This window comes from Hippopotamus amphibius, chromosome 1 (assembly GCF_030028045.1).
Source record: "Hippopotamus amphibius kiboko isolate mHipAmp2 chromosome 1, mHipAmp2.hap2, whole genome shotgun sequence".
In the NCBI taxonomy this organism is placed as follows: Eukaryota; Metazoa; Chordata; class Mammalia; order Artiodactyla; family Hippopotamidae; genus Hippopotamus; species Hippopotamus amphibius.
In genome coordinates, this window is record NC_080186.1 from 73650141 (window position 1) to 73672538 (window position 22398).

Genomic DNA, 22398 nt, shown 5'->3' on the forward strand with positions numbered 1-22398 from the left:
AAAACGTTATATACTTTTTTTTTTTGGTACTTGTAATGTCAGGTCTAAAACGTGTTACTTAGTGTGATACCATTTTTTTAAATTAATTTATTTATTTTATTGGCTGTGTTGGGTCTTTTTTGCTGTGCGTGGGCTTTCTCTAGTTGTGGCGAGTGGGGGCTACTCTTAGTTGGAGTGCGTAGGCTTCTCATTGTGGTGGCTTCTCTTGTTGCGCAGCATGGGCTCTAGGCATGCGGGCTTCAGTAGTTGTGGCGCACGGGCTTAGTTGCTCTGCGGCCTGTGGGATCTTCCCAGACCAGGGATCAAACCTGTGTCCCTGTATTGGCAGGCAGATTCTTAACCACGGCACCACCAGGGAAGTCCCCATATTTCTTAATTAAACATAAAAATTTGAAATCTAGACATTTAAAAATTTTTTTAAATGTTAAAAATTTTTTGAAAGACTGGGTCAGAGACCACTTTCACTAGGCTTCCCTCCAAACACACACAATGTTCTGACATATATGATAATGTGCAATATTTTTAAAACAAATCTCTCTTCATTTCAAAAAATTCAGCCAAGAAATATTTCTTAGGAATGTCAGAGTACACAGACACATATCTGAGCAAAATGTCTCTGAAAGTCCTGCAGAAAGGGAAATGTAGTTTGTTTTATGACTCATGGTGTCCATAAGACTAAAATAAACCAGGAGTTTAGAAGAAATGCAACTACTCCTAGCAGGGGGAGTGTATAAAATAGACTTGCAAAGGAAGGACACAGTCATCAAAACTCATTACACCTCACCAGGGAATCTGCACCCGTGCAAACCAACTCATCTGATATATCTAAAAGAAAGAATATGCAAGGCACAGTAATTTATGGGAATACTAGCTTACCGTTATTCTGCTTACATTTTCCTACCTCACAGTCAGACCTCTGGGATTGTTGCAGAGTGGAAAACAGAAGATGCTTAAAATAAAGGGTTCTTTGTGTAAAAGTGAGAACTTTTGAAGTTGGAGAAACTATGCTACTATTATCTGGAGGATGAAGATAGAGAGAGTAACTTTGAGGAACTCAGGAAGAGGGAGCTATATCTCCCAGACCAAAAAAGGGTTAAAGTCAGGACCCATGCATTGCTCCAGTAGCAAAAACAGGACACGAGGGAAGTGGCAGGTGATGGTGGGGAAGTCCCCTTGATGTGCCAGGAGACTGGCACTCTGGGTACCAGAATTCCAAACTTGCCCAAAGATCCTGTGCCTCAAGTGTGAGATGCAGCATGAGAGTGGCCTGGTTTGAAGGAGCAGATCACAGGGTCTGGAGAAGTGAGAAGCTCAGTGGTACCCAGTGGACCAACAGCCAATGATGCCTGTCACGTGATGTGGTGCTACCTACCACTAACTCTAGGACCTCAGCACAACGCCATGGTATGGTGAGTCCCAATAGTGACTGTGACTGAATTTTCTACCACCCTGGCAAAATAGGCTGAGAGAACAATTTTATAGTTATAAAAATAGATAAATGAGATAGTTTATGTGTACCTGTGTTTGTGGCATGAATGTTATATCTGCCCCACAAACTTTGACATCACATAGAACTAGCGCTGAATGATCCTCGGGCACCTTACTTAGTTTCTCCAAGTCTCTGTTCTCGCCATCTGTAAAAAGGAGGTAAAAGTAGAACTTAATTCATAAGGTACTATAAGTAGTGAGGATTAAGTGGATGTAAAGTGCCTGGAACATATTTCACTAATGGTTGTTACTTTTATCCAGTTTGAAAAATGAATCTGAGAAATGAGACACAAAACTTTTAGCCATTGCACAAACACAACCATTGCAAAGAGGGAAACACCATCAGTTATGCACACTGTTTACCAGATAAAAATAAATTATTTATAGCTCTTCAAGAGATATACCACTATCCTTTGCAGGAAAAGTATGAGAACATGGCCAAGAAAAACACCAACCATCTCCCACAGCACGCAGCTACTCCGATCAACATGTCTAATAAACCTCAAACCCATGGGGAAGAACAATAGAGAAGCAATTCAAAGTACTTAATAAAGTGAAGGCTTTTAATAAGTCAGCTGCCACCCTTATCCTCCTTTTTTCCCTCCCTTCCTCCAACACAACCACATCTGAGGCTAAAGATATTTATAATTCTCTAGTGACTAACTGTAGCAAACTTTTGACAAGCAGGCTGGTAAATTTGATAAAAAATATCTTAATGTGACAGATACACTTCTCAAATGCAATGTGGGAGGGGACAGCATACTTTAATTTTTGATAAGCTAATATAGCACCTTAAAAAATGGAATGACTCCACACAGGCATTTAACAGCAGAGCTAATTTCAGGTCAGATAAGTCTCCAGCTATTAGGTAAGCAGATTCGCATTCACATGAGATTTCTCATCAGAAGTCCTTGCATGATCTTAGGGTCTCCTCACTAGTGCTTTCCTCTATCCTGACCAAATCACTTGGAACTAATCACTGGGCTCAGATTGGTTTCCCAGTGGCTCATGATGGAAAAAAATCATGATTTATCAATTCAAAAAACATTTCTTGAGTCTTTGCTATAAACCCAGTAGCAAGGACATAGAGATGGACAGAGGCTTTGCTATCAGCCCCATCTCAAAGCTGCAGCACAGCCTGCCCCAGCTTCTAACAGGGCCACTTAGTCCTGTCCACCACCTGAGCCACTTGCTGTGGCTCCAGCCACCTCCAAGTATGGCTTGGTATTTTTGCCTTCCTGTGTGGCTACAGGGCAGCTATGACTCGATTTCTGCACTCATGAAAGGAGCCTTCTCCTGAAAAGGCAAACTCAAGCATGTGTTTCCTCCAATGATTCTATTTTGTAGAATAAGGCTTTCACTTCAGCTCTCATTTCAGTTCTTGTTCTAGGAATCTTCATGTTTCTCTAGACCATTCTTAGGAAGAGTCTGCCTAATGCACAGTCTTGTTTCCTTGCAGAAGGAAGTTATTATCCAGAGCATAACCTTTGGGGCTGTGATTCTGTGACCTACAAGACAGACATCCCTACAGACATCTTCTGGGATTTCTAAAGTCTGCTTATCCATTACCTTGTGTTCAGCTCCAGGGAACTGAGCTGCAACAAGGTAAACCACCCAAATCCCAAGGATAGATACTCTGGCAGCTAGTATTAATTGAATGACATCCAGTCATTCATTCGTTAAGTATTTAATAAGTGCATGCTTGTGTCAGACACTATGTCAAAGGCTGAAGCTATGGAGATAGGAGGAAGTAAACCCTATTATCAAGGAGTCTCAAAAGGAAAACAAAGAGGAAGGAAACAATTACACGTGATACAATGGAAATATTAAAAAACACAGTGGGAAAGTGGAGAGAGAGAGAGGCAAAGTTTGGTTGTGAAAGCTAGGGTGGGTATCACAGAGGAGGTGAGATTGGAAAGGAGTTGTAAAAATGAGATGGGAGGATACTGAATGGACAAAATGGCCAATCAGTGAAGTACGATGAGTGGAGGTACATAGAGTCCAGGCAGAGGGAACAGCATATACAAAGGCCTAGGATGTAAAACAGCATGTTCTATCCATGGCACAATAACCTTATATGTTTTGCTTTGGAGTTTGACCCTTATCTTATAGGCCTCAAAACGGCAAATGGAATTCATCTTGAGGGCCTACTGGCTCTTGCCTGTCGTGGTCTTCAGTAGAGTCTATTAGAGATGAGGAAGAGAGGACCGTGACACAAGTGCTGCCTGTTTGCAATATAAGCATAGATAATCTTGAGCCATTGAAGAATTTTGTTAATTTGGAGAATAATATGTCTAAAAGTTTCTTTCTGGGGTTCCCTGGTGGCACAGTGGTTAAGAATCTGCCTGTCAATGCAGGGGACATGGGTTCGAGCCCTGGGCCGGGAAGATCTCACATGCTGCGGAGCAACTAAACCCGTAAGCCACAGCTACTGAGCCCATGCTCCACAGCTACTGAAGCCTGCGTGCTTAGAGCCCATGCTCCGCAACAAGAAAAGCCACCATATTAAGAAGCCCGTGCATTGCAATGAAGAGAAGCCCCCATTTTCCACTACTATAGAAAAACTGAGTGCAGCAACAAAGACCCAGTGCAGCCAATAAATAAATGAATAAATAAAAAATAAAAAATAAAATAAAAGTTTTTTTCTTGGGATTTCCCTGGTCATCCAGTGGTTAAGATTTTGTGCTCCCACTGCAGGGGTCATGGGTTCGATTCCTGGTTGGGGGACTAAGATCCTACTTGCAGCCTAAAAATAAAAAAATAAATAAATACATTTTAAAAAAGTTTAATGTAAACTTTAAAAAAAGTTTCTTTCTTGCCATCCCAGTTGGGAAAGATTCTTTAAGATTTAGCCTGGCCTCATGAGCATATCTTGTGACCATGAGAGGTCCCCTATCTTTCCAGCCAGTTTTCATTACAAGCAAACAGCCCATAGGTTCTGAATTGTGATACTTGCCCTTGAGGAAGAAGTATAAACTGGAGGAGAGGAAAAAGAGAACAAATAAATATGAATAGTGTAATAAATACCATTAAAGGAACATTCTTAAAATATAGAGAAGAAAGAACAGCAAAATCTGCCTGATGGTAGGAAAATTTTTCACAAAGTAGTTAGGAGAGATCCTTGCCTGACGAGTAGGAGTCTGAGAGGTGGGGAAGGGCAAGCACAGATGAAGAAACAGCCTGAGCTAATAGCATGTGATGTGTAAGAGTCAACAGTTTGTTTTGTGAACGGCGAAACAGTTTGGTACTGCCAGGGTGGTGGAGGACCAGGGCCAGTGGCAGATATACAATAACCAGGTGAGTTTGGGCAATTGTGCAGGGCCTTCTATAATGTGCTAAGAAGAGGTGACTGGAATAGAGAGAGCTGTTTCTTAGACACACCTGTGGAGGTAAGGAGAATACATTGTAAGTTAGAGAAACTAGGTAGAAACCCAGTGAGGCATTCAGCGCAAAGAAATCAAGCCAGAAATAAGGGCTAATAAGAGCATCGACCCTCTGTCTTCCTGCCTGGGTGAAATACAGAAGTCCAGGTTTGAGTGCTGGTGCCTTCACAAACAGCCCTGACCCTATGTCTCAGTCTGTGCGAATACCTCCAGCACCTCCAGTCTGATCGAGCTGCCAGTGCCCTCTAGCGGTGGCCCACTTGATGACCAGACGTCACAAACAACCCAATTCCTGGCCTATTTCCCAAGTACCTGCCATGTGCTGGCTTCCGTGATAGCTGCTGGAGCCACAGATCTTTAAGAGATTGATTTTTCACTCAGGCTCACAGTTTAGGATGCGAGACACAGAGATGAACACATCCGAATAATTATGTGTGGTCAGTACAAAAAAGTGTGCAATCAGAAATATGCATAAGACAGAGGTTGAATAGAAAAATGGTAATTAACTTTGGGGTATGGGGATGTTGATGGTGGCCTGATGTCTGGGCTGGCAGTAAAAAAGGCCTTCTGGAAAATGTGCCTGGGCTATGAAAGAAGATTAGGACTTCACAAGGCAAGTAATAGGAGATGAGCTTTCCAGGAAAAGAGATCAACATGGGTTATTCTGGAGAATGGCAAGTAACTTCCTATTCTAGAAGCATTAAGTGAAACAGAATCAGGCAGACTTTGTAGTTACCCTTTCTGAGGCAGTCTAAGTGGTACCAAGTGTTTCCCAAAGTGCTCCATTCAACCAACAGTTATGGAGCATCTTCTATAGGCAATGTGATATGGAATTAAATAACGTTCTAGCCCTCAAGATGCTTAAGTGTTAAGACATGTTCTGACAAAGATGTAAAGGAATACTTTCTATAAAATGCAAGTTATACATAAGTATCAGTTGACAGCAAAGGAAAAGAATTATACACATTGAAAGGGGCAGTCATAGCCTTTCCAAAGTAAGAAACACCTGACTTGAACATAGATGAACAAATGAGTAGGAATTTGCCAAATGACAGTCAGGAGAGGGTGTGCCTCCATTGTTTCTGTGATGTGTGATGTGGGGCTGGCTGAATGTCTTCCTGCCTCTTTAGCCACATTTTACTTTCCTCCTCTGGCTCCTGTTCTTCTTCCCACTCCTACCCATCAATCCCCCAAGGGTCTATGCTCAGCCCTCAGGTCTTTACTTTATTCCCTCTCAGTGACTTCATTCATACCCATGGCCTCCACTTGCAAACCTCAAACATTTTACTTAGTGGAGACCCCATATTACTAAGTACATCACTTTTCACCCAGAAAGTCAACCTGTCCCTAATGAAATCTGCTGCAAAGAGCCCATCATCTTTAATCTCTGAAATCCTCCCCTCCCTTGGTTGGTTGTCCCCACCACCCTTTAGTAGCCTGATTTTCTAAGTCAAGAACCTTGAAAAGACTTTCTCCTTTTCTCTTTCCAAGATCCAGTGCCTCTCCAGGTTCTGCTGCATTTGTAAATCCTTTTCTTTCTATGCCCACTATTGCTCCCTTAAATTGGTCCCTCATAATGTCTTGTCTGGTTAATTACAGTGGCCTCCGAATCTGTCTCTCTGCTTCTAGCTCACCCCCTCGGTCCATTCTGCTTCATGTCTGCTAGGGTGGTATTTCTAATAAGCAAGTCTGATCTCGTATGTTAAGCTGCCCCACCGCCCTCCTTCTCATAATGCTTCTGTGCTCCCTACAACCTTCAGAATAAGGTCTCAGCAAATTAGGGTAGTAGACAAACCTACCCTTCTAATCCTTCCAGCCACACGTGTTGTCCTCTGCTTCCAGGAATTCTCCAGAAAGTCCCAATTGGTATAGATGCCCCTAAACATCACATTGTTTAATACTTTCCCACCTTAAAATGCTGTCACTTACAATGCTTTCCCCAGCACTCCTCCCACATGGCAAATTTTCATCCCTCAGAACTCAGTTCCATGCCACTGTCTCCCCAGTGAGCCTTCTTTGACCCTCCCTTTCAGATAGATAACCAATTTCTTCTCTGGGCTACTTCTGGACTATGTATATATATCTATTAGCATGTCATTTTGTAACCATCTGCTTACCTGTCTGTGTCCCTTGCTCCAGGCTGGATAAAGAGTATAGCAGAGTAATTAAGAAAATGGAACCCAATCCCAGCTCTGCAACTTATCAGAGTGAACTTAGGCAAGTTTTTTTTTTTTTTTAATCTCCCTTTGTCTTAGTTTCTTCATCTACAAAAATGTGGATGATAATAGCACCTGGCTTACGAAGTTGTTGTCAGGTTAATGTATATCAAGTGCTCTGAACAGTGTTATACAAAATTTTGCTATGATTTTTATCCATGAGCATCTTGATGTCAGGAAATTGTCTTATTCACCTCCATTTTTCCAAGGTCCAGCACAGCACTACCTGACACAGGAAGTATTATATGTGGAACAAATATTTGTTGAAAGGATGAACGACAATCTTTGGTTTCTCCCTTTTTCTTCTCCAATACCTAGTAAATCTCTGAGTCCTGCTGGGTTTTCCTTGCCAATATCCTCTGCATTTAGTTTTCTTTGTGTAGTAACTGTCACCGCTCCTTCATTTATTTAACAAAAGGTTACTAATAATCAGCAGTGTACAAGGCACCACTCTAAATGCTGATGATACTGCTTTGATCAAGACAAACTCCCTCCACTATGGACCTTTCATTCTAGCAGATGACAAAGACACTAAATAGTAGCACATCAGTTACCTGATCATAAATATAATATATACAATCAGAGGAATTTAACCTAGTCTTAAAGGTCAGAGAGTTTCCCCAGAGAAGAAATTTCACTGATATGTGAAAGACTAGAAGTAAATAACTAGCATAAGGTGGTAGAAGCTGTGGTGGAGAGCATCTAGGCAGAGGGAACAGCATGTGCAAAGCCCAGGGTCAGGAAGAAATTTAGCACATGCAGATTTTGCATTCCCTGTGACTGAATTATTGCTACAAATGCCACCCAATCTCTTTATAGGATGACGCTCCACAAGGCTCTAGGATTAAACTTTCTGTCATGTTAATTTCCTGTTCAGAAACCTTCCATGGTTCTCTGCTGCTTGCTGAATGACATACTAATTCCTTAGTTGTTTTTCATGACCCAGTGAATGCAGGCTCCAGTAATGGTCTAGTTTTATCTCCCGCAAGTCATCTGCGTCTATATTCAACAATAACTATCATGAACCATTTGGTAATCCCCACACATTCCTTATTTTTTCTGACTTTCCCACATTTACTCAGGTTGTTGTCACCAAAATGCCTTTCTTTATTCCTGTCCACGCTTGCTGTTCTGCAAAATAATATTTACTTGTTCTATGTGCCATGTGCTTTGATATTTTCTATTCTAGTCTATTTTTACTCTATTTCAGTTTTTAAAACAAGCAAGTTGTAACCTACGAAAGTGATTTCACAACCCACTAAGGGATCTTGACTCATAATTGAAAATGTTGCCCCAAATAACCTTAAAGGCGTTTCCAAGATACGTGATTCTTGGCTTTGGTGGATTCTAAGTTTTCTTCAAGCAGTAGAATCCTTTAACTCGGTCCCCTCTTGATTATTGGCATCTGCATTCTCTGAAGATAGAATGGTAAAATTCTGCTTGAACACGTGATCAGTGGGGCAGCTAATCATACAAAGTCAAGTCACCCTGAGGATACGTAGCAATGCATTTTAATTTGTAGGCGATGCCACACTTTGCTGCTTTGATTCTGGCAATGTTCTAATTGTATTGAGCTGTTCCAGATCACATATTGGGCAAAGATGAACATGGGAAAGTACTTATTCCAGCTACAACAGAGGGGAAAAGACCCTCCACTAGCAAATAAATCCATGGCAATCAACTGTAGCTCACATTAGGTAATAAGGGTACCTTTGCAGATAGATTTGCTTTATAATTGCCCAAGGGGAATATTTGAATCTTTTGTAATAACCACTCCACAAAGGATCTGTTTCTCAAAATATTTTTACATCTTGGGTTAAGTTTCTGTGGAACACTTCAGCATTTCTTCCATTTTATAGTTTTGTTTTTTTTTTTTTTTTTTTTTTTTTTTTTGGTATTTTTGGCTGCATTGGGTCTTTGTTGCTCTGCGCAGGCTTTCTCTAGTTGTGGTGAGCAAGAGGCTACTCTTCATTGTGATGCACGGGCTTCTTCTCATTGCGGGGTGGCTTCCCTTGTTGCAGAGCACAGGCTCTAGGCACACAGGCTTCAGTAGTTGCAGCACGTGGGCTCAGTAGTTGTGGCTGGTGGGCTCTAGAGCACAGGCTCAGTTAGCTGTGGTTCATGGGCTTAGTTGTTCCACAGCATGTGGGATCTTCCCGGATCAGGGATCAAACCCGTGCCCCTTGCATTGGCAGGTGGATTCTTAACCACTGTGCCACCAGGGAAATCCCTCTTCCATTTTAGATTTTGCAATGTCAACTCCTGGATCAACTTACCATCTTGTTAATGTTCTTCAAATCTTTATCTCCAGCCCAGATTACATTCTTGTGTTTCATTTTACTGTATCTCCTATGTCACACCATCTCTCCCCTTAAACCACAGAACACCAGCATCAGGCTTGACTCCTCTTTCAACTCACCTGCCGCTAATTCCTCTTGATGTTACATCTTATATGCTTCTCAGATCTGTCTACTTCTCTCCTACCTCCCTGCCTCTACTGATGTTCAAGCCTTCCAAATGGTCCTCTTGCCATCTTTCTTAGTGTATCTCACAAAGTGACCAATCTATCATATATTACTCTCCAGCAGGAAGCCATTCAGTTAACTACTATTCCCTTTAAGAGAGAGTCCAATAGAAAGTAGCTAAAATAGCTTGCAAAGCCCTTCCTGATCTGTCCTCTGCTAAACTCTCCTGCTTCATTTTCTTTCTCTCCTTTCCTTCATATCTTACCCTCCAATCATCAAAAAATATTCTTTATACCTCAAACACTCTATTCCTTGTCTGGAACGCTCTCCTTTCTACTGGAGAATTTTTACTCTTCCTTGAAGCCACCTCTTGGATGTTTCATGGGAATCATTCCTGGAGCCTCCCAAGTCCAGGCTTTGGGCTCCTCCCCTGTTCTCTTTAGTGCCCTGGAGCTCACCATTATGCTGTATTGAAACCATCTCTTCAATTCAATAGTATGAGCACAGGAATTATTCAATATCTTATCTGTACTGCCTAGCATATAATATACAATTAACAGTTTTAGAATGAACAAATAATATCTGATTTGCTCTCTGCCAAATGGTAAGGGGACTCCCTTATGGGAAGGGCACTTAGTGCTCAGATATACTGATGACCTGAGAGATAGGTTTATCCAACACTGGAATGAAGTATTAGGAAACTATTTTGATTGCAGATTTAAGTCATGATCTCCAAACAGCTTATCAGTAATATAACTTACTCTTAAAAGATCTCCAACTGTTTTATGTGTCTTACTTCACCAACCTAGAAGACGGTAATAAGTGTGCTATTTTTTCCTCCTTAAAGTCCCGATATTTCAGATAATCTCTTTTCTTAGACAATTAAATTCTACTTCTTCCCAAACTCTCCCTGACCAATATCTGGATCTTCAGATCAGTGTGGCTTTCACGAGTTTCATTCACTTATTCTCATTCATCTATTTCTAATGAATTAAACACCTACTAAGTGCCAGATACTAGAAATACCAGGTGAATAAGATGTCATTCCCCACCACCACCCCCAATACCCAATCTATTCAGGGTTAAGAGGAAGGAAGAAAATGAACGTAAACTCTTACAATATAGATTCCCTCCAAGCTCATGCAAACTTGAATTTAGCCAAAGAATTCCACAAGGGTATTAAAAATGTTAAGGAACAAGAAAGTTTTTGCTTTATATATGAAAAAACAAAATAAGCTTTAAGAGTGATAAATGGTGTGTGAAAGAACATACAACAAACAGCAGATACCATAAGAGGAAGATTTTTCGCTTATGGAACTGTAAAGATTCTCATTGCATGAGTTCATATTTAGTCAGTGCTATTTGCATTAGTTACCTTTTTACTGAATTCTATTCACAACTGAGAAGCAAGCAGTCTAGCAAAGTCCAGACATTTCTTCAAAGACACACAGGCAAAATACAGCCAAAGTTATGAAAGCGTGTGGTTATTCACAGGTAGTCAACACGTATAGCTTGTGGCAATTATTCAAATGAGCATCTCATCGGTGAGGCTGCTAATGTGATACCAGAGCAGGAGAAATGTATTCTAAAGGATTTTCGACTGGAGCAAGCTTTGAAATGAGCAAGACTTTTTTGCACAGAATGATTTTGCAATTTTCATAAGCCAACGGCTCTTCAAAATGCACCTCTGAGGCTCTTGCATAAATATTTAGAGCCTTGTTGAATTCCTTGCTATTCCTTTAACACACTTTGCTGTATGTATGATACCTGATACCTTTGCTGTCCTTTCTGAGTGGAATAGCCTCCAGCCCCAGATGCTGGTCAAACTCAACTATCATCTCTTCTGTGAAGCATCACAATAGGGTCAACAGAAATCTCTCAGGCTGAATTATTTCCTCTCCACTCTGAGTGCCCACAGCGTTTTGTGATTTGCCTTTCAAATTGCACTTATTGCATCATATTATCCTTATTGGTGGATATATCTCTGTTTCCCACAAGACCCAACACTACTTGATACACATTAAAGCCTCCATATAGACAGATTGAATGTTTGAATCATCTTATTTTTTCTCCACCTCTCTGTGTCCTTACAGTAGTACCAAGTTCACGTTCTCCAGTTTTGGCTAACTTCATGATGTACATTATTAAAATTTCTGATCTGACAATTAAGATCTAAATTATTTATAATTAGTCACAAATCTATCTTGGAAAAAGCAAGGGGTTGTAGTTTTAAGAGATTACATGGTTTGGGGTAATCAATGTACCTGCCATGGCTTCAGTTTCCTCATCTAGAAAATGAGGACATTACTAAATAATCTCTACATTCTCCATCTTCTCTTAGTCTATGAATGAATGTCCTTTCCTGAACTCATGCAAGATTAATTGTCTAGATTAACTGTGTTTTTTTTAATCTTGTTTCCTGTTGCTCTGCTTTATTTTTTCTTTTTTTTAAAGGTTTTTCTAAGTAAATTTATTTATTTAATGTATTATTATTTTTTAAATTTTTGGCTGCATTGGGTCTTCATTGCTGTGCAGGGGCTGCTCTTTGCTGCAGTGCACAGTCTTCTCATTGCAGTGGCTTCTCTTCTAGAGCATGGGCTCTAGGTGCACAGGCTTCAGTAGTTGTGGCACGTGGGCTCAGTAGTTGTGGCCTGTGGGCTCTAGAGCGTAGGCAATTAGTTGTGGCTCATGGGCTTAGTTGCTCAGTGGCATGTGGGATCTTCCTGGACCAGGGCTCAGACTCGTGTCCCCTGCATTGGCAGGAGGATTCTTAACCATTGTGCAACCAGGGAAACGTTCCTGCTTTATTTTTTCTAAAAACACATAATCAAATTGAAGTTCTTTACAGTTTACTGTGATGTCATTAGAGATCTGAAAGTCACAGATACAGGGGTCAATCCCTGACTCTGCCAGTTACAAAACTAATTTGATAATGAAGTGAGCAAAAACCATGTTGCACCAAAAACAAAATAGAAAAAAGAAAAGAAAGAAAATCTGTAATTTATATAAATTCCTAAACTCTCTCACCCCATTTTACCAATTGAAATGTGAACTATAAAGAGATTCAGTGAACTTTCTAGGGTCATAGAGTTCAAAGTTGGCTAGGAAAACATACCAACTGTTCTTGCCCCATTTGTGGGTTTTGATAGCTATCTTCAATCCAAGCATAGTATAGTGAAAATATAAAATTTTGTTTAATAAAGCAATAAAGACAATACATCAGCTGAAACTATCACCAGTAAACTCCGGATTGAACTTGTGTGTTGTGAGCAACCATTTACTTTTACTTATGGCAGCTCTGGTCATGGATTATTTGTGAAAGGCTTTTAATATGGGTGATATAAATTACATAAATGAAACAAAGACTATGAATATGTACATATTTTAGGTTATATTAAAGTCACAGCAAAACAAATACTTCCTGTTAGCTGAAGACTGAAAATAACCTATATGGAAATTTTAGAATTGAATCTATTGGTTTCATAAAGAGATCTTGACTTACCTCTTTTTTTCTTGTTAAATTAGAAAATAGAAAAACTAACACTGTCAACTTTTTAGCAAGGCAATAGAAAGCATAGTCACATTTCACACTACTTGGAGGGATTTTTGTAACTTAGCAAAACTGCCTCATAATACAAAGGTTAAAAAGGACCTTATAATGTTTCAGTTGAGTTTCAGGACCAAAGTCTCCCATTAGACGGTGATGCATTTCTTCATTAAAATTGTAGAGCTGAAAGGCATCTATCTAGAAGAGTTGCTGAACTGCCATCTAAACTAAATAATAACAACAACAAAACAAGTTTTGTGTTCTCCATTTTATTTTTCACTCTTATATTTAGATCAGCAGATGTGAGAAGCAATTTATAAATGCACACACCAATCTACAAGTGGCCTCAAGAAAGAAAGCATTTCTCAAGGAAAAGAAACTCTTAGAATTATTCCAAATCACATAAATTCTCAATATATTTTCATATTTTGACAATAAACATCTATTGTGTCAGTAAGTATGCTGTCACAGAGATATGACTGCACATAAGAAAATGTCCTATATTATCCTTCAACCCCACATGAATCTCAAATCCACTGACTCTATCTCCTTTTCATTGTTCTCCTTCCTCCCCCACCACTGATGTCCTTAACATCCCTTCTTGCCTCACTAAAATTCCCTGGTCAATCCTTATAATCATCTCCTTGCATATAACCTTGATTTCTTTTCCCTGACTAGCTAGCAGAACTGGAGGGGTGGCAAGTTACATGAGTGTATGCATTTGTCAGAAAATCATCAAATTGTACACAATAATTATGCATTTCTTTGCTTGTAATTTACCTTAAAAAAAACTTTAAACAAATATTGAACTCTAGTTAATAGGTTTGCTTTTTGAAATGGTGTGTGTTAGCAATTTTAAAACTTGCTTACACAAATGAGTAAATATGCTGAAAGTAATAGGAGTAGTATCTTAAGGGGGAGTTATAAATATGGAAAGAAGGAATATTAGTATTGGATTAAAATGGAAAGTATTACTATAAACTCATGATTTTTAATATCTAAGTATCTATCTAGATATAGAAATTATATATATATATAGGCATATAGTGTATATGTGCATGTACACATATACATATACTAGATGTGTTCACTGAGATTGTCTAAAAGCTATATCATAGCATTAGCAGTGAGCACACCTAATACCTAGAGCTTGATTTCTATGTACCATTTTGTATTAAAAAGACCTTAGACTTCTTAAAGAAGAAATGATTCCAGGGCTGTATCAGAGGGGAAAATGTAACTATAAAGGATATTATTGGGAAAATTGACAAATTTGAATACGGATGGTGGAATTGGTAATAGTGCTTATCAATATCAATTTTCCTGATTTTATTAATTGCACTGTGGTTATATAAGAGAATGTCCTTGTTTTTAGAAAATATTCACCCAAATATTTAGTGGTAAAGAGTCATGAATCTCTCCAATTTACTGTCAAATAGCTTATAAAAAATTATCTATCTATTTAAAGGGAGAGACAGAGAGAGAAACAGAGAGAAGTGGGAGTGGGGGGTGGGGGGATATGAGAGAGAAAAAGAAGAGAGAGAGAGAGAAAGAGAATGATAAAAGCCAGTGGAAGAAAATATAAACAACTGGTTAATGTGAGTAAAGGCATTCCTTTTACTTTTCTTGTTGCTGTCAGTTTGAAATTATATCAAAGTAAAAGGTTATATAAAAGAACATCCTCATTGGCTTCTTGGGTCAGTCAGTATAGGACTCAATGTTCTTACAAAGTCTCCAGGTCATCACGTGTACTCTCATTACCGTCCTGATGATAGCATCTTCCCTATCTCTCCCTTTTTCAATGCTTTGTCCTCAGATGTCCTTGTTACATGCAGAGAATCCTCGTGTCCTTTAAATCTGTGTAGGATCTCACCTCCTCAATTGTATCACCCTGTTTTCCATTACATCCTCCCCCTCTATTCCCACACTCTTGGTTCCCTTCACTCTGCTTTGTTTTCTCTTTTTGTGGCATGTGTCACTTTCTAACATCTGTATGACTTACTTGTCTTATTGCTGTCTTGTCTTCACTCTCTAGAATGTAAGTTCCACAGGACAGGGGTTTGTCTGCTGCCTTTCCTGACCTATCTTAAGCACCTGGGATAGTATCAAGTCACTCTATAAATATTTGTTGAATGGAAAAATGACTGTTATCAGATTGTCAGATTACCTGCAGGACACATTTACACTTTTGGATATGAGTCTTTAAGAATATTTTTTTCTTTATGGTTCTTAGCTCACTGAGTTGAATGTCTATTAGGTATTAATATTTACGGTCATGTTAAAGCAGTGTAGTTTCTAAATACCTGTTTTTGAAGCATATAAGTAATAATTGGAATAATTTGAGGAGTTTAGAGATATTGCTTAAGGAGTTCAGCTGAGTCTCACAAGAAGGCAGTAAGTTGCTCTGGGCCCCTCTTTCCATTCTCCGCTCCTCAACTTTGAAGGTCTGGAAGTAGGGGACTGACTCAGGCTAATCAAACTCATGAGATACTGGTAAGAAGGCCAAGTTAAAAAATTATAATGAGAAAGAGTTGCCACAGGTATCAGAAAGTTGAATCTTCTGCTCAGCTTATTCTCTCTCTATAAGAAGTTGACATGGAGTCCAACAGATAAATGCAGTTACCTCTTTTTGTTGCATCAGAACAAAAGGAAGAAGTTAGTCAAATTACACTGGCCCATTGCTTATATTTTTCTGTCTAAAGACAGAATGTCTAAGGATAAAGTATTGGAAAATCCACTTCCTTGCTCAGGGCATTTTTCTCACTTTGTGGTTTTGAAATGAAAAGCATTACATTTGGGTTTGGAGAACTTCCCCCTTCTAGGTTTCACATTAATAATCGGTTCACATATTTCTTTCTTTAGTTATGTTAATACATATCTGAGCCACTGTGGGAAGACATTCTGGAACCTTTTTGAAACATTGAAAATGTTTAAGTATGTGGGCCGAGCGATGGGATTCAGAATGTCCTGCTTGAGCAGTGGAGGAGCTGAGGGTGCGGGGCATGGAGACTAATATCACCCTGTTTGGTCCTGAGGGATGGCTGGTTAGCCAAAGACGGGTAAGATTCCTCAGAGGAGGAACAACCTAAGACAGGCACAGCCGCAGAGGGGCCAACAGGGGTGATGCATAGAGCCTTCCTAATATCACCGTGTTTGGCCCTGGAGGATGACTGGTTAGCCAGAGACGGGTAAGATTCCTCAAGGGAGGAACAACCTAAGACAGGCACAGTCACAGAGGGGCCAACACGGGTGGGGCACAGACCCTTAATCCTTCTGAGAGAGGTCTCCTTCCCCCAGGGCTGCTTTGCTCTCCACCCCCAGCTCAAATCAGGACCCAGGAGGCAAACAAAGATCATTGCCCCCAGTCATGTGAGGCCTTTGATTGTTTATGGGATTAACCTGGGAGTGTCAGACCCTTAGACTATGCCGAGAACTCAATAAAAGCAACGTGGGATCAATCAGCAAGGCTCTTGATCCTAGAGGTCTTGAGTCCCCCGGTCCCATCTTTCTCTTCAGTCTGTGTCTGTGTGTTCTTCAAGCTTGCGGCACCCGTCACTCACCTCAAGTCGCCGAGTTGATCCCGGCAAGCCACAATTAAGCCTTATTGCTATTGATTTCCAAAGGAAATCATGTTGTTCTTTGAAAGTTGACTTAGCCACTATGTGCTGAATTTATTATGTTAGCTGTTAGAGTTGGGGTGAGGTGGTTCTTCCACTGTAACTCACGTGCGTATTTACTATAACTGAATGATTTTAAAAGTTTAATAAAGGTTGCTTAATGCTTAATCAAATAAAAAATGTCTGGACAAAGTTAAACTTTATAAAGTTCTAAAATCTAGTTGTCTGGTTACAGACGATGATGAAGTAGATGTACTTCCTTCTACTAAGCACAGGTAAAAGTCTTAGACATTATATATAAAACAAACATAAGAAGACTGTGAAAGGTAGTGAGAAGAAGGAAGACCAGCTATGGACCATGGAACCCAAGAAAGACCATGGTGGCAAGTTTCCTGAGTTGGTTTTTCTGTTGTTGTTGTTAGTTTGTTTGTTTGTTTGTTTTGACTCATATATCCTCATTGGATGCTAGAAGCTATAACCTAGAAAAGCCAGAAGGAATTGACAAAAAAAAAAAAAAAGATCCCTCATAAAAGTCCTTTTTTTCTAGCAAAGGAAAAAGAAAGGGACAGCTTGACAAGACAAAAAATTTTTTAGACAATAACTACCCTACTGCAGAAATACATCATGGCACAAAATGCAGCTCTAGCTCCATCACTGTCAGCAAAAGCTGAGTTGGGAGCCTAGACTTCTACCCTTGCCAGGCTGTAATAAGTCACTGCCAGTATGTTGTAAGAGAAGCCAGATGGGGAGATGGAACTTTCATCCTCACTCAGCAGTAACGAGCTTCCCCCCACAGCATCAGTGGAAGCCACTGAGGGATTCCCATCTGGCAGCAATGAGGCGGTATGAGAGGAAGCTGATCAGGGAACTTTCACTACCAGCCAGCACTAAAACAGCTTCCCTCTTGCAGTGTCAGGGGAGGTCAAAGCCATGTAGAGGTCATGTGGGAAGCAGTGGCACTCCTTCCACTCCCAACCAGGAGGCCTAGCAGGGAGCCTGAAATCCCCCCTCCATTCAGCAGTAATGAGGCAGCCCTGAGGTGTCAAAAGAGACCAGGTGGGGGAACCTGGACTTTATTCCCACCTGGCAGTAGTGAGGAAGTAACCTCCCTCCCCCACTGATACAGTGTTAGGGAGGGCAGCTAAAACAGAAGATTTAGATAAGAGCTAGAGTCTCACAACATAACACCCAAAATGTCCAGGATAGAATAAAAACTATCACACAATATACTAAGAACCAGAAAAGTAACTTGAATGAGAAAAGACATTTAAAAAATGCTAACACTAATATGACCCAGATACTGAAATTATGTGGCAAGGATTTTTAAAGGAGCCATTATAAAAATGTCTCAATGAGCAACTATAAATACACTTGAAACAAATGAAAAAATAGATATTATTTTTCATTTATCAGCTAAGAAAGGGAAAATATAAAGAAGAGCCAAGTAGAAATTTTAAAGCTGAAAAATAAAATAATTGAAACAAAAATCTCAGTGGATATTTCAAAAGCAGAATTGAGAGGACAGAGAAAAAGGAATCAGTGAACTTGAAGATAGGACATTACAAATTATCTAATCTGAAAAACAGAAAGAAAATAGATTGAAAAGAAAAAAAAATAGAATCTCAGGGATCTATAGTACTGCAGCAAAACATCTCAGTCATAGGAGTCCCAGAAAGAGGAGAAAGAGAGTGGGGTTGAAAAGTACTCAAAGAAATTTATCAAATTTGGTATAAAACCAATATGGAAAAAAAAAAAAAAAAAAAGACAAGTCAACAGATTCAAGAAACTGAATAAACCCCAAACAAGAAAAGAAAGCCAGGCCAATACACATCAAAATAAAACTTTAGAAAACTAAAAACAAAGAAAAACAATTTGAAAGCAATAAGAGAGAAATGACACCTTACCTATCAGGAGAAAGACCAGGTTGGATGATAATGGATTTCTCATCATCATGGAGGTCAGAAAGAAATGCCACATTTTTCAAGTACTGAAAGAAAAGAACCATCAACCCCAAATGCTGTATCTGACCTCCACACATAAATTCTGTACCTTATTCTTCAGGAATGTAGAGGAAAAAGATATTTTCAAATGAAAGAAAACTGAATACGTCAACAGCAGAACATAGACTAAAGTAATAGCTAAAAGAATCCTTTCTTTGAATAAGAAAGGATTTATTAAAGAAGAAATTGTAAAACATAAGAAGGAAGAAGGAATGACTATGGGTAAATACAAAAGAGCTTCCTTCTCTTGAGTGTTCTAAATTTTGTTTAAACAGTTGAAGCAAAAAGTACAATATTTCTCTGATGTGAATCTTAATGTTTGTAGAGGAAGTAATTAAGAAAGAAAATTAAAGGACTTAAAGGGAGGAAAGTTTTCTATATTTGATTTCAATATCAGTAAATCTTTGTGGCAATGGAAGAATTCTGTATCTTGATTGCAGGAATCTACACATATAATAAAATAATATAGAACTCTACACAACATTGTACTAATATAAATTTCCTAGTTTTGATGTGTTGTAGTCAATGCAAGATGTAACCATTGGGAGAAAGTGGATGAAGTGAATTTTTCTACTATTGCAACTTTTGTACATCTCTATCTCAAAATTAACAATAAATAATAAGCTTCAAACATTTCTTTAATAGGCCATATTCAGAAATTTCTAATGGTGAAAAAACATAAAAACACACAATAGAGTGGGTGTAAACTATAGAGCAGATTTCCTCAGTAACTGGTTGGGTTTTTTTTTTTTTTTTCCCGGCTTATTTTCTATTTTTATTTTTGAGAGTTATTTATGACCTGTTGATTTGGGGAATGCAACTGCGTTTTGATGTTAATGTTATTATCAATTTCTGCTCTTTTGTGTCTTCAATAATAAAACTGTGTAAAAGCTCATGAGTCATCTTGGCTGGGTCATGACTATAACTGACATCTTTTTAGCATTTCCTAAAGAAAAAATCATGCATTATCTTCAGCTATCAGGGCATAGGAGCAGATACCTTCAAATTCTGCAAGCACTTTTTTCTCTTTCAGCAAAGTGAAAAAAAATGAGCATAGGAGTCTCAGGATCTATTACTGGCACAACTAGATAGTGGCATCTAACTGTGACAGCCAAATATATCCATGATTTATTCCCCATCTGTGTCTAATTTTCTTATCTACAATGAAAATCTATCCTGTTCTTCTGATCTATAATATATATTTTCAGAGTTTCTACAAAGCACAGATCATCCCTTTGGATCTGACGCCATCTTCCCCAAGTAGCCCTATTCGAACTATGTGATCTTCTCTACTGGTCAAAATTGATTAAACTAGTATAAGATTCTCTTTCTTATACTAATTTGAAATTGGGATCCATAGACTCAAATTGGGTAAACTTAAGGTCCAATGTTGTCAATTTTCTATATCTATTACTTTTTTTCAAATATGAAATATTCTAAACATACAAAAACACCCAATTGGGCTTCCCTGGTGGCACAGTGTTTAAGAATCCACCTGCCAATGCAGGGGACACCGGTTCAAGCCCTGGTTCGGGAAGATACCACATGCCGCGAAGCAACTAAGCCTGTGCACCACAACTACTGAGCCTGCACTCTAGAGCCTGCGAGCCACAACTATTGAGCCCATATGCCACAACTACTGAAGCCTGCACGTCTAGAGCCCATGCTGTCCAACAAGAGAAGCCACTGCAAAAAAAAAGCTCGTGCACTGCAATGAAGAGTAGCCCCCACTCTCCACAACCACAGAAAGTCCACATGCAGCAACAAAGGCCCAATGCAGCCAATAAATAAAAAATAAAATAAATAAATTTTAAAAATATTAAAAAAAACCACCTAATTACTCCTTGCCCTGAATGAATGTTACTACTTTGCTATATTTATTTCAATTTTTTCCTAAGAAAGTTACTAAAAATTTGACATAGATATAAAATTAAAGAGACTAGTACAAGAAATACCAATCACAAGATAAAACAATTACCAAAATTTTGTCACATTCACTAAATCTGTTTTTTATTTTTTTAATTGTGGCAAAAACACACAACATAAAATTTACCATCTTAACCATTCTTAAGTGTACAATTTAGTAGTGTTAACTATACTCATATTGTTATGCAACAAATCTCTATAATTCTTTCATCTTGCAAAACTGAAACTCTATGCTCTTTGAAAAACTCATTTCTTCCTTCCCCCAATCCCTGGAAACCACAATTTAACTTTCTGTTTCTGTGAATGTCTCTTATAGATACCACATGTAGGTGGAACCATATAGTATTCCTCTTTTTATGACTGGCTTATTTCATTTAGCATAATGTCCTGAAGTTTCATCCATGTTATAGCATGTGACAGGATTTCCTTCCTGAACAATAGTCCAATGTATGTATTTACCACATTTTCTTTATGTATTCATTGGCTGATGGACATCTGGGTTACTTCCATTTCTTGGCTGTTAATACACATGAGTACTGCTTCAGTGAACATGGGTGTGCAAATATCTCTTTGAAATTCTGTTTTCAGTTCTTTCAAATATATATACAGAAGTGGGACTGCTGGATCATATACTAATTACATTTTTATTTGTTTGAGGATCCTCTATATTGTTTTCCATAGTGGTTGCACTGTTTTACATTCCCATTAACAGTGTAAAAGGCTTCTAATATCTCCACATTCTCACCAACACTTGCTATTTTCTATATTTTTTGTGACTGGCCATCTTAATGGATATGAGGTAATATTTTATTGAAGTTTTGATTTTCATTTTTCTAATGATTAGTTATGCTGAAACATTGTTTCTTGTACTTGTGAGCCATATGTATGTCTTTTTTTGCAGAAAGGTCCATTCAAGTCTTTTACTCATTTTTAAATTTTGTTGTTGTTGATGTCATTGAGTTCTTAGAGTCCTTTACACATTCTGGGTATAACTCCTTATCACATATATGATTTGCAAATATTTTCTCCCATCTGAAGGTTGCCTTTCACTCTGTTGGCTATTTCTTTGATGCACAAACATTTTTAAATTTGATACAGTTTCATTTGTCTAATTTTGCTCCTGTGCTCTTGGTGTCATACCAAGAAAATCACTGCCAAATCCAATGTGGTAAAGATTTTCCCCTATGTTTTTTCCTAGTAGTTTATGGTTTCAGGTCTTTCTGGTCTTTTAGGACTTTAATTCATTTTGAGTTAATTTTTGGTAAATAATGTAAGATAAGGGTCCAAATTAATTCTTTTGCATGTGGATATTCAGTTTTCTCAACACCATTTGTTGAAAAAACTGCTCTTTCTCCCACTGTGTGGTCTTGCAATTTTGTTGAAGATCATTTGACCATATGCACAAGGGTTTGTTTCTAGGTTCTCTATTCTATTCCATTAGCTTAATATACCTGTTTTTATGCCAGTACCACACTGTTTTGATTACTGTGGCTTTGTATAATTGACTTATATTTTAAACACCTTCTCTGTTTTCCTTCTTGATGCATTTTACAGCAAATATCACAGGGCAAAAATTTACCCTTACATGATTCAGTACGGTTCTCTAAAATTTATGGATATTTTCTAACAAAATCACAATATTATTCTCACTCATAATAAAATTGGCAATATTTTTTTGGTATAATCTCATATCTAGTCCAAAGTTAAATGTAAATATTGTCTCTGAAATGTGTCTATTATTTATTTGAATCAAGAT

General features: G+C 38.6%; 1 protein-coding gene across 1 annotated transcript in view; it reads left to right on the top strand.

The window, feature by feature from the left end:
* PTGER3 (prostaglandin E receptor 3) overlaps positions 1 to 22398 on the top strand; it is a 192690-nt gene that overhangs the window by 168150 nt on the left and 2142 nt on the right. The gene's annotated exons all lie outside the window — the stretch shown is intronic.